The sequence below is a fragment of the Rhinatrema bivittatum genome, chromosome 5, assembly GCF_901001135.1.
Source record: "Rhinatrema bivittatum chromosome 5, aRhiBiv1.1, whole genome shotgun sequence".
Taxonomy (NCBI): domain Eukaryota; kingdom Metazoa; phylum Chordata; class Amphibia; order Gymnophiona; family Rhinatrematidae; genus Rhinatrema; species Rhinatrema bivittatum.
The window spans coordinates 42,980,193-42,993,536 of record NC_042619.1 but is presented as its reverse complement, the minus strand read 5'-3'; the positions used below and the strand labels follow the sequence as shown (position 1 = coordinate 42,993,536).

Genomic DNA, 13,344 nt, shown 5'->3' with positions numbered 1-13,344 from the left:
GTAAGCCAGAGCCCGTTTACAGTCCAGCAAGTGGAGAAGTTTTTCTCGATCATTGTGATGAGGCCTTGGCATGAAGATGGACAGAGTGATGGTTTGATTGAGATGAAAAACGGAGACCACCTTGGGAAGGAAGGTGGGATGAGGACGAAGGGTAACTTTGTCGTGGTAGAATTCTAAGTAAGGAGAGTAGTGATTTAAGGCTTGTAACTCACTTACTCTCCTAGCTGATGTGATGGGCACCAGGGATACTGTTTTCCATCAGGCTGATACAGTAAAGCGCGGCCGCGATTACCCCGTTTCTAACCCGCTTTGTACCCGCAATTTGTCCGCGTAAGTCCAACCCACGATTCACTATCCCTTTTAACCCATCCTTACCGCTCTTTAAATCAACAGGTAACCCTTTCCGCCCGCGGCATGTATATGATATGTAAACGCTTCGATTAGCTATTCCCTCCCATACAGTAATGTACGCCCCAACTATCGCCTTTTTAACCTGCAGTTTAGCCGGGTCTTTAACCTGCTAAATTACCGCCTACCCTTACCCCTGCATTAGAGGGTAGGCGGTAAAGTTTGCCTGTGAAATTTCACGGGCAAACTTTCCCCAAGCCCCCGCTCACCTGCCCTGGCCGCGTCCATGGGTGCCGGTCTCCCGTACGGGCCCGCGCTGACAGGGGCAGGGACATTGACTCACAAATGTCCCTTCACTTTCTCTTTCAGCATGCCTTCTCCTGCTTTGGCTCACAACCCTTCACTCTCTCCTCCAGCATTCCTTCTTCCACTTTGGCTCATGCTGTCCCTTCATTTTCTCTTTCAGCATTCTTTCTCCCACTTCAGCAGCCCGGAGCGGATCGGGCGCTCGCCGCAAGGCGGCTTCCAGCAAGCCCCGCCGGCGAAGATGCATGAACGCACACCTGTACTTCCAATTTGGGCGCTCAAGGCACCTTCGCTGGCTTGAGCGCCCAAATGGGACGTACAGGTGGTGCGAGCTGATCATGCCAAAAAATTTGCACCGGCAGGCAACTGGAAGATTGCCAGAGCGGCGGAGCCAGGGCCGGGGGGGGGGGGGGGTGTGCACGGGAAGGGAAGGGGCGGCGTCTCCCCTACCTTTCCTGCATGTGGGGCAGCTCCGGCTCGCCTGCCTGCCTGCCTCTCTCCGTTCCGCCGCTCACTGCCTCCCCAGCGCCATCTTGCAGCTTGTGACGTCACCCCTGACCCTTGAGCGCCCAAACGCCGGTGAAGGTGCATGAACACATGTCCAATTTGGGCGCTCAAGCAGAGAAGGCGCATGAGCGAACGCCGTGACCTCGGAGGTCCATCCAGGCGCTCAAGGTCACTGTGTGCACTCATGCGCCTTCGCTGCTTCAGCGACCAAATTGGACGTGCATTCATGCACCTTCGCCGGCATTTGGGTGCTCAAGGGTCAGGGATGATGTCACAAGCTGCAAGATGGCGCTGGGGAGGCAGTGAGCGGCGGAACGGAGGGAGGCAGGCAGGCGAGCCGGAGCTGCCCCGCATGCAGGAAAGGTAGAGGAGCCGCCGCCCTGCCCCGTCCCACGCACACATCCCCCCCCCCCCCCCCCCCCAATGCCCTGGCTCTGCCACTCTGGCAATCTTCCAGTTGCCTGCCGGTGCAATTTTTTTGGCATGAGCTCGCACCACCTGAACATCCCATTTGGGCACTCAAGCCAGCGAAGATGCCTTGAGCGCCCAAATTGGACGTGCGTTCATGCACCTTCGCCGGCGGGTCTGCTGGAAGCCGCTTTCGCCGCCGGCTGCCCCCTGGGAGGCAGGGGAGCCGCGGTGGGCGCCTCGGGAGGAGGGGAGAGAGGACTGGGGCTGCTGGAAGCATGCAGTAAGTTTACATTAGTTACAATTTGCGGTATATAAGAACTGTAAATAAATAAATAAATAAATAAATAAATAAACAAATAAATAAATAAATAAATTTCTATTTTCTTAATAACATGTCGAGTCGATTTTCGCCCTGCGCCTTGCTTTGGGAGGGGGGGGGAGAGAGGACTGGCAATCCCCGATGCCTGAGCGTAGGAGAACCATCCACTTCCTGGTACCTGTCATTTCAAATGTCATTTGAAATGACATTTGAAATGACAGGTACCAGCGCACCCAGGATACTGTATAGGCATTGTATAGCACTCTATACAGTAAAATGGATTGCGCTTCATGGACGCGCTTTGGACGCGGCTTGCATTTGCATGCCATTTAAATACTGCATCGAGCGGTATGTGATCCGAACTGTGCGCGCGGCAAACGAGGGTGCGCCCGGCACTACCGCACTCTTTCTATCGCGTCCTTACTGTATCGGCCTGCATGTTAGGTATTTAATGTGGCTTGAGTCTAAGGGTTCAAAGGGAGGCAGCATTAGCTGCGCCAAGACAATGTTCAGGTCCCATGGTACAGGTGGCTTTGTGACCGGCAGTCAGAGGTGAAGCATTTAAATTTATTTATTTTATTTTATTTATTTAAAATAATTTATATACCGCAAATTAAACAGGATCTGTCTGGCTAAGTGGTTTACAAGTATATAAACATACATAATAAGAAACACCAATTAAAAACAATTATAATATTACAAATAAAAACATTACATCTAAAACATTAAAACTAATAGATTACATCTAAAAAGACATTATAGAAAGTCAAAGCAGATTAATTAGGGTTCATGACATTGAATTCATTTTAACTGTAAAAGTTGTTAAGTAATGTTGTATGCAGCGGCAAAGAGATATGTTTTCAAAGCCTTTTTAAATTCTTTTACATTTGCTATTAGACGAATTTCAGCTGGGATAGTATTCCAGAGGATTGGTCCGGCGACAGAAAAAGCTCGTTTCCTGGTAAATTCTAAGTGGGCAGATTTTATTGATAGTACTTCCAACATGCATTTATCCATTGATCTTAATTGTCTTGTTGGTTTGTAAATTCTGAGCAATGAACAGAGCCATATTGAATTTGTATTATATAAAAGGTTGTGTATAATGTTAAGTATTTTATATGTGATACGGTAAGATATAGGTAACCGGTGTAGATATTGTAGAACCGGGATGATATGCTCTCTGAGTGGTATATTGTAGAGTAAACGAGCGGTAGCATTTTGGACTAACTATAATGGGTGTATAGTAGATTTTGGCAAACCAAGATATAATGCATTACAGTAGTCGAGACTTGTTAAAATGAGAGATTGTATCACTGAACGAAAATCAGAAGGTAGTAAAAGTGGTTTTAAGTAAATGAAGCTTAAAAAATGATTTTTTTACAACAGCTGATATGTTGTTAGTCATAGACAGTCTGGCATCAATGATAGTGCCCAAGTTTTTTGCTTGATGTTTTATTTCAATTTCTTGTCCATCAAATGTAAAGGTGACCAGTGGTTGAAATTTTGAATCAGGCACAACAGATAGGAATAACAATTCAGTTTTTGCTGTGTTTAATTTTAATCTATTGTGTGTCAACCAGGTTTTTAGTGTCATTAAGTATAAATGAAGCAGCGAGAATGCCTCTAATGAACCTGGAGATCAAAGGGTGGTTAGAAATGGGAAGGCTATTATGAGAGTGGTGGAAGGCTGTGTTGCGACTGTCGCTGCCCGACGTCTCCACTCCGCCCACCTTACCTCTTTGGCGACTCCCTCTTTGGTTGATGGAAGTTTGGCTGCCGCGGCATCATTTTGCCGACCTCCTCCGGCGTCCCTGGACCGGCTAGACACTACCTTCCGCCATGTTCTCCTGAGGCCTAAGGGCGCACGCACGGCGCGGCCCTGACTCAAGTACCAGCTGTGGCGCGAACCTCAGGGGCGTCCCCCTGAGATGATATCGTCATCGCCAGATATTTAAGGTCTCTTGTTTTGCTAGCTAATCGAGTTAGCAAAGGGTTTCCTACCTAGCTGCCTCCAGGTATTGCTGCAGATGGGATTCGCTCTCCACATACCTTGCTACTCTGCCTCCTCGGACTTTACCAGGGGTACCCGCTCCTCAGGGGCCTCGCTCTCTCTCTTGCTTTTCAGGTCTGGAACCGGTACTTGCTCCTCAAGGACCCACGTTCCCGGACCTGCTACTGAATATAACTTCTGCCAGGAAGTCACCGCTGCCTACAACACCAGTGAGTTACCATCTCTCTCTCAGAGCTTTCCCTGGAACCAGGTACTCGCTCTTCGAGGGCCTACTTCATTCCAGCTCCTGGGCTGTTCCAAGAGACTATTGTGTGAGTGTTACCATCAAGGTTCTGTTCCTGAACTCTGCATACTCTGCCTACTCACCATCTCAGTTTCTCTACAGCTCAGCCATCCTGGGATGGCTGAGCTGTAGAGAAAGTTAGAGTGTGGCCTGCCTGTGGCTGAGAAAACAAAAAGTCCAAAAGAGATAGGAAGGTCTGGGACGGCCCTTGCCCCTCACCCTGAAGGGACTGACTAAGATGCAGAGGTGTGGTTCTCCTCTGGATTTTCCTTTTTTATCATTCTTTTCGGGAGGGAATTTGGACTGGTCTGACAGGACTTGAGGAAAGAAAATTAGCAAGGTAAGCTCTAATTGTACCTTCCTCTTCATCCTGCCAGACCAGTCTTCACTGTGGGATGTGTCTACGCTATAGTCATCCTGAGTAGGTAAGTCCTAAGGCTGCTTCCAGGACCTCCATCGCAAATCTCATGTCTTTCCATTCGTGCAGGTGGAGCCTGTAATGTTTTGTGAACATGTGCACTGAGGCCTACATGGCTGCTCTGCAAATGTCGATGGGGGCCACTGATCTATATATTCTGCCCAGGAGGAAGCCTGCACCCTTCTTGAGTGGGCCTTCAGGCCTTGCGATACTTCCTTGCCATTCACTATGTACGCTGAAGCCAAGGCTTCCCAGATCCATCTCGCTATAGAGGTTTTAGAGGGTGCCTCCCCCTTCCAGATTCTTGAGTACAGAACAAATAGTCTGTCCGACTTCCTAAACTTGTTTTTAGACCTTAGATACTTCAAAAGGATCCTTCTGATATCCAGAAAATGCAAGTCCTTCCTCCTTCTGTGCACATTCTACCTTTTTGAACCCTGGCAGGCTAAGGTGGAATTCAGACACCACCTTGGGGCAGAAGGATGGGACTGGTCTAATTATCACCTTTTCCCTTGAAAAGGAGAGATATAGCTCCCAGCATGACAGGGCTTGGATTTTTGATACTCTTCTTGCCGAGCATATTGCTACCAGGAAGGCAGTTTTCCAGGACAGATCCCTTACTTGGATCGTAAGGGGTTTTGATTAGTGTCCTCCGTACCAAATTCACATCTCACTCAGGGACTGTTTGTGCAGAGGTCATATATGGTTTGCTCACTAAAAGAACCGGACAACTTCTGGGATTGAAGCAATGCAGAAGCCCCTGTTCTGCCCTCTGTAGTATGTGATAGCCACAAACTGTACTCTCAGGGAACTTACAGACCTATCCAGGCCATCTTGCAGGAATTGTAGTATTGCTGTGGTGTCAGCCTTCCCTAAGCAAAGGTTTCTTTGGGAGCACCAGTGCTCAAACATTCTCCATGTCATTGCGTAGACCAATGACACTGACCTTTTCTTTGCAGTATATCCTTGTAGAACATCCTCTTTTCTCGAACCTGTCCCTCTCAATGGCCATGCCATAAGAGAGAATTGTGCCAAATCTTTCATCTTGATTGGCCCTTGCCACACGAGGCTTAGTACTGGGCAAAACCTGATTAGATCCTCTACTCTTAGCTTCCTTAGGTCCATGTTCCATGGCCGTTTCAGCCAGTCTGACGCTACCAAGATTACCCGTCCCTGGTGGTTTCGCTATTCTGTACAGGGTTCTCCCTATCATGGGCCAAGGAGGAAAAACATAGAAAAGCACCTCAGTAGACCACTCTTGCGCTAACGCATTGATTCCCCTGTATCCCCATTCCATTCTCTGCAGAAAAAGTTTGCTGCCTTGGCATTGCATCTATTAGCCATCAGATCCCAGTGGAGGCACTTCTTGTGTGCTCTCCTTGCAGCATATGTTTCAACAGTTCCTGAAAGCATGACAAACTGACCCTTCTGAGATAATATGATTTAAAGCCTGACAGAATTCAACCAAAAAATCTGCAATATAAACTTCACATTTTCCCTAAATAGCTAAGTAGCAGAGCACACCCTAGACCAGGGAAAAACTGCACTCACCTTCTATCCATGCAATCGGTTGCTCTCCAACCCAAGTTTGGTTACATCTCTCATATCTCTCTCTATTTCTCTATAATATGGAGAGAGAGAGAGATTTTGGATTCCTGGTCAGGTATTAAAGTCTCTTGACAACCAATCAGCTCTTGAACTAGTTGCCAAGTAATGTAACAACCACATTGCCAGCCAGTTTCAGACGCACGCATAGTCTCACAAACCCCTATACACACTCAACACCTACATACAGACACTTTGTCTGTGTCTGAAAGAGGGTGTGTAGCAGTGTCTCTCTCTGACACAAAAACATCCACACACACACTCACTCGGTGTATGGGTATGTCATAGAGAAATTGTGTACGTGGTTGTCTGTGTCAAGAAAAAGAAACCCGGACATACACGCTCTCTGACACACGCACTCCATGGTTGTGTTGATGCTCATATGTTCACACAGTGAGTGCCCCTGCTCCTCTACTGTTGCATCATTATGTAAAACATTTTTGCTTATTGCCAGCCCTTTCCTATTACCACCTCCACCCCTTCTTGGTACCCCCACTCCAGGAAACTCACTGGTTCCATAGCCAGCTGACACTTTTATCCCAGCAGTCAGAAGCCTCCCCAACACTGCATAGGCACTTCCTCTTGGCTCACCCTATCCTTTTCTGTAACTGTGACTTGCCTCCACTTCTCTGTGCCCCTTCTTCCATTCCAGTGCATTCCCATTAACTGTGCGTTACAGTCTCTCCTGCTTTTATGGTTCCCCATGCTCTGCACTGCCTATCTACTCAAGGGGAAGTAACGGAGAAAGCAGACATGATCCAGCTGTTCTGCCAGGGCTTAAAAAGAAAATGAAAAATTAATCCCTGGCCGAGACTGTGGAGAACCACAGAACCCAAAGCAGCACAGCTCCAAAATCTTACATTCCTATATGGAGCCAATGCAGCCAGGGCTGGAGCAAGACTATTTATTTAGATTTAGATTTATATTCCACTTTTTGCATTTTTTGTTCAGCGCTTCAAAGTGGATTACATTCAGGTACTGTAGGTATTTCCCTATCCCCAGAGGGCTTACAATCTAACGGGCCAATACAGTACAGTGTGCTCCGGCGGAGCGCACTGTTAACCCGCGATTGGACGCGCGTTTTGGACGCGCTAGCTTTATCCCTTATTCATGCAGGTTGATGGCCCTATTAGGTATTCCCGCACGATACAGAAAGTAAAATGTGCAGCCAAGCCGCACATTTTACTTTCAGAAATTAGCACCTACCCAAAGGTAGGTGCTAATTTCTCTGGGCACCGGGAAAGCTTTTCTGTGCACCCTCCGACTTAATATCATGGCGATATTAAGTCGGAGGTCCCGAAAGTTAAAAAAAGTAAAAAAAAATAGAAAAAAAATTTGAAATAGGTCCGCGGCTCGAAAATCGGATGCTCAATTTTGCCGGCGTCCGGTTTCCAAACCTGTGGCTGTCAGCGGGCTCAAGTACCGACGCCAGCAAAATTGAGCCTCGGCTGTCAAACCCACTGACAGCCGCCGCTCCTGTCAAAAAAGAGGCACTAGGGACGCGCTAGTGTCCCTAGCGTCTCTTTTTACTGCCGGCCGTAATTAAAATAAATTAAAATACTGTATCGCGTGCATAGGAGAGTGGCCTGTGCGCGTGTTGGGAAAGCGGGCGCTCGCCCGCTCTCCCGCGTTTTTACTGTATCGGCCCGAAAGTTTGTACCTGAGGCAATGGAGGGTAAAGTGACTTGCCCAAGGTCACAAGGAACGACAGTGTACAGGTGCCATAGGTGAACCTTACAGCCTTATACCTCACAGCCCTTCCCTCCCCATACACAATTTAAAAATATGCATTTATAACAGTTTTCACATTAAAAAGGATATTGAAGGTACAGTCTTAGGTAAAAATATCACTTATAGCATGTACATTATATTTACATGTACCTCTGTGGTACCAACCAGAAAACCCTGCAAAAAGACAATTGGATCCCATATTGCATTAAGCTTATTATAAGAACACAGAAATTGCCATGCTGGGTCAGACCAAGGGTCCATCAAGCCCAGCATCCTGTTTCCCAACAGGGGTCAAACCAGGCCACAAGAACCTGGCAATTACCCAAACACTGAGAAGATCCCATGCCACTGATGCAATTAATAGCAGTGGCTATTCCCTAAGTAAACTTGATTAATAGCCGTTAATGGACTTCTCCTCCAAGAACTTATTCAAACCTTTTTTGAACCCAGCTACACTAACTGCACTAACCACATCCTCTGGCAACAAATTCCAGAGCTTTATTGTGCGTTGAGTGAAAAAGAAATTTCTCCAATTAGTCGTAAATGTGCTACTTCCTAACATTAGGTGCGGGCACGGCTCTCAGAAAGCCTTAGGTAAACTGAATTGAAATTAAAATAAATTAAACATCCAATTCCAAAACAGCCCTAACAGCCAGCATTCAAACAGTAAGAAATGTACCTATGAAAAGGCAAAGCTATAAATATTACACCAGGCCCTAAACACCAATACACCTCCCATTTGGAAAACAGAACAAACTAAGCTGCTATAGATCTCTACAAAAAAAACTGAATGCTAGCAGAATACCTCACCTCAGTCACACATGCAGAACACAGATAGACCCTCACCAAATACAGAATAAGATCATAAAAAGAAATGTGCACACAAAAACTGAACTGGAAACCACAACAAACTGGTATGCAGTGCAACAATAGAAAAAGAGAAACATTACCATTTCTCATAAAAATTCAAACAATGAAATCAAAATATATAAATCAGCAATAGTAAAGCCATGCTAATAAAAAAAAAATTTCAAAACAGCTGAACATACAATAATTAAACTCATATAATTTTTTAAACTTTCCCCAAAACCAATAACATTTTAAAACAGCAGACACATCAGATAATACACAATAAATAAAACCAATACAAATTTTAAAATTTCTCACTTTCTATACTTTCCTGTCACCCTGAGATTCTTCTGGATTAGTGGGGGTGAGGGAGTGCCCAAACATTCTCCTCCCTCAAACATATATGCTGGTGCGCGCACACACACACACACGCTCCCTTGCACCCACATACACGCTCCCTTGCACCTGTTGACACATCTGCACACATGCTCCCTTGCACCTATAGACACACACACATTCCCTCACACCCACATACACGCTCCCTTGCACCCGCTGACACATCTGCACATACGCTCCCTTGCACCTGACATCCTACATACTCCCTTGCACCTGCTGACATATCCACACACACACATGCTCCCTTGCATCTGCTGACACATCCACATACTCCCTTGCACCAACATACACACACACACACACACGCACACGCTCTCTCTCTCTTCAACCTGCTGACATCCTAACACACACACTCCCTTGCACCTGCTGACACATACACACACTCACACTCTCTCTCCTATTATGGTGCCTCTAAATGTATAAAACGTTTTTTTTTACTTACATTGTTGGTCAGGAGGGATCAAGGCAGGGCTACCAGCTGGTGTGGGACAAAGTGGGCAGAAAAGCCTGATGCAGGCTGGGTAGGAGAGAGTTATTTTTGCCACAGTCCCAACATTAGGGGAACTGTCAGCAGAAATCAGTGAGGAGCTTTCAGCTGTGTTGAGGTAGCAGTGAGAGGTCTGTTGTTGCCTCCCGCAGCAGAGAAGGAGACAGACAGGGCTGGTGTGAGGGAAGGCCATGGGAGTGTTTCCCGCCACTGCGATGATGAGGGGAGGGGGGGGGAGAGCAGTCCTACAGCTATCCGTGATGCCGTGGGGAAAAGAAAAAATGCAGACACGATTGTAGCCGCGAGGGAGAGCGGGGGACAGAAGAGAAGCCAAAGCCCATAAATCTGCAAGAAAAGCTGCTGCAGGACCTAGTGTTGATCACTAGAGTTTCTCAGGCATTGGGCCACTGCCATCAACACAAGTCAGGTGACTGGCCTGACCGGCCCACTGGAGTATGCCTGAAGCCATGATAGGTCAATCTGCCCCAACTGTCATTTGTTATATTTCTATGTTAAAAGATACCTTAATCATGTGAATAAGGCAAGAGAAGTACCCTGACTGAGCACCCACACAAAAACACTGTGCTTGCTGTTAGCATTTAGAATTATCCATTTTATTTCTGGCCTAGTGACTATCTGAAATATGTTAATTTACTAACAAATGAACAATGGACTCTATTCATACCAAATCTTTTAGCCTCTAGGGCTGAAACAGTAAGAAAAATTTGGGGTTTGTAAAATAGCAGTGGTTTTTAAAGGAGATATTTGTGAGATACTCAGTAGAAAATTAAAATACTTAGTTTGAAAAACTAAACATAGCATCTTTCTGTAATATTTAATGCAAAATTACTATTTGCTGATCTTAACAGACTGAAAATAATAAAAAAAAGTGAATATGGCATACACAAAAGTTTAGACACCACTCCAAATGATTCATTACCACTATTTTTAAAAATAAATGTATTAAGACCCAAAGCGTTGATTGACTCCATAGGTCTTTAATTTGTTAAGTGAAGATAATTCCATAGTCAAACAAATACTCTGACTCTTGTTCTATCTACTTTCAACAACCATGGGCTCTTCTAAGCAGTTGTCTGAGCATTTGAAAATGAAGGCAATTCATACTCAGAAAGCAGGGAAGAGCTTAAAAAGCTCTCTGAATGCTTCCAACTAGCAATTTCAGATGACAAACATTGTTAAGACAGGGACGTTACATGAAACTGCTGAGGTTAGGGTATGATCTGGAAGATCAAGAAAAATCTCTTCTAGAACTGCCTGAAAACTGATCAGATCTGCAAAACAGAACCCACAGATCACCTAAAATGACTGCTGCAAAGTTTAGTTACCACTGGAGAAGCCATCCACAGTACATTTGCTTACACAGCAATGATCTGAAAGAAACCTTTTCTATAACCTCATCACAAAAATCTTCATATAAAATATGTAAAACAAAAACTTGATAACCCCAAATCTTTTTGGAATAAAGTGCTTTGAACTGATTCAATGAAAGTTGAACTGTCGGCTACAACCACACTAGATACAATTGGAGAAAAAAAGGTGAAGCATTTGAAGAAAACACCTTGACAACTGTCAAGCTTGGAGGTGGACCCATTACACTTTGGGGTTGTGTGGCAGCCAGTGGCATAGGAAATATTGTGTAGGAGGAAGGACGAATGGATTAAAGTAAATATCAACATATCCTAGAAGCTAATGTACTACAATCAGTGAAGAAATTTAAGCTGAAAAGAGGTTGGATATTTCAGCAAAGCAATGATCTGAAGCATATCTCAGAATGGAGTGGAGGCGTAGCCTACTGGCTAGAGCAGAGGGCTACAAACCAAGGAAATCAGGGTTCAAATCCCACTGCCACTCTTTGTGACCTTGGGAAAATCACTTTACCCTCTGTTGCCTCAGGTACAAACTTGGAACCTGATTCAGTAAGAACATAAGAAATTGCCATGCTGGGTCAGACCAAGGGTCCATCAAGCCCAGCATCCTGTTTCCAACAGAGGCCAAACCAGGCCACAAGAACCTGGCAATTACCCAGACACTATGAAGATCCCATGCTACTGATGCAGTTAATGAAGTGGCTATTCCCTAAGTAAACTTGATTAATAGCCGTTAATGGACTTCTCCTCCAAGAACTTATCCAAACCTTTTTTGAACCCAGCAACACTAACTGCACTAACCACATTCTCTGGCAACAAATTCCAGAGCTTTATTGTGCGTTGAGTGAAAAAGAATTTTCTCCTATTAGTCTTAAATGTGCTACTTCCTAACTTCATGGAATGCCCCCATGTCCGTCTATTATCCGAAAGTTTTAATGTATAAATGTTACAATGTATAAATTAATGCCACAATGTATAAATAGTACGACCCCCAGTCATACTATTACGCTGTTATAATGTGAACCGATGTGATATATGCCAATGAATGTCGGTATATAAAAGCAAATAAATAAAAATAAAAATAAGTGTAAATAACTGATTCACATCTACTCGTTCAAGACCTCTCATGATCTTAAAGACTCTATCATATCCCCCCTCAGCCGTCTCGTCTCCAAGCTGAACAGCCCTAACCTCTTCAGCCTTTCATCATAGGGGAGCTGTTCCATCCCCTTTATCATTTTGGTTGCCCTTCTCTGTACCTTCTCCATCGCAACTATATCTTTTTTGAGATGCGGTGACTAGAATTGTACACAGTATTCAAGGTGCGGTCTCACCATGGAGCGATATAGAGGCATTAAGACATTTTCCAATTTATTAACCATTCCCTTCCTAATAATTCCTAACATTGTTTGCTTTTTTGACTGCTGCAGCACACTGAGCCGACAATTTTAAAGTATTATCCACTATGATGCCTAGATCTTTTTCCTGGGTGGTAGCTCCTAATATGGAACCTAACATTGTGTAACTACAGCAAGGGTTATTTTTCCCTTTATGCAACACCTTGCACTTGTCCACATTAAATTTCATCTGCCATTTGGATGCCCAATCTTCCAGTCTTGCAAGGTCCTCCTGTAATGTATCACAATTCGCTTGTGATTTAACTACTCTGAATAATTTTGTATCATCCGCAAATTTGATAACCTCACTTGTCGTATTCCTTTCCAGATCATATATATATATATATATATATATATTTTGAAAAGCACCGGTCCAAGTACAGATCCCTGAGGCACTCCACGGTTTACAATTTTCCACTGAGAAAATTGACCATTTAATCCTACTCTCTGTTTCCTATCTTTTAACCAGTTTGTAATCCACAAAAGGAAATCGCCTCCTATCCCATGACTTTTTAGTTTTATTAGACGCCTCTCATGAGGGACTTTGTCAAACACCTTCTGAAAATCCAAATACACTACATCTACCGGTTCACCTTTATCCACATGTTTATTAACCCCTTCAAAAAAATGAAGCAGATTTGTTAGACAAGACTTCCCTTGGGTACATCCATGTTAACTGTGTTCCATTAAACCATATCTTTCTATATGCTCTACAATTTTGATCTTGAGAATAGTTTCCACTATTTTTCCCGGCACTGAAGTCAGGCTCACTGGTCTATAGTTACCCAGTTCACCCCTGGAGCCTTTTTTAAATATTGGGGTTACACTGGCCACCCTCCAGTCTTCAAGTACAAAGGATGATTTTAATGATAGGTTACAAATTTTAAC

General features: G+C 44.7%; 1 protein-coding gene across 3 annotated transcripts in view; it reads right to left on the bottom strand.

The window, feature by feature from the left end:
- TMEM135 (transmembrane protein 135) overlaps positions 1–13,344 on the bottom strand; it is a 698,244-nt gene that overhangs the window by 547,391 nt on the left and 137,509 nt on the right. The gene's annotated exons all lie outside the window — the stretch shown is intronic.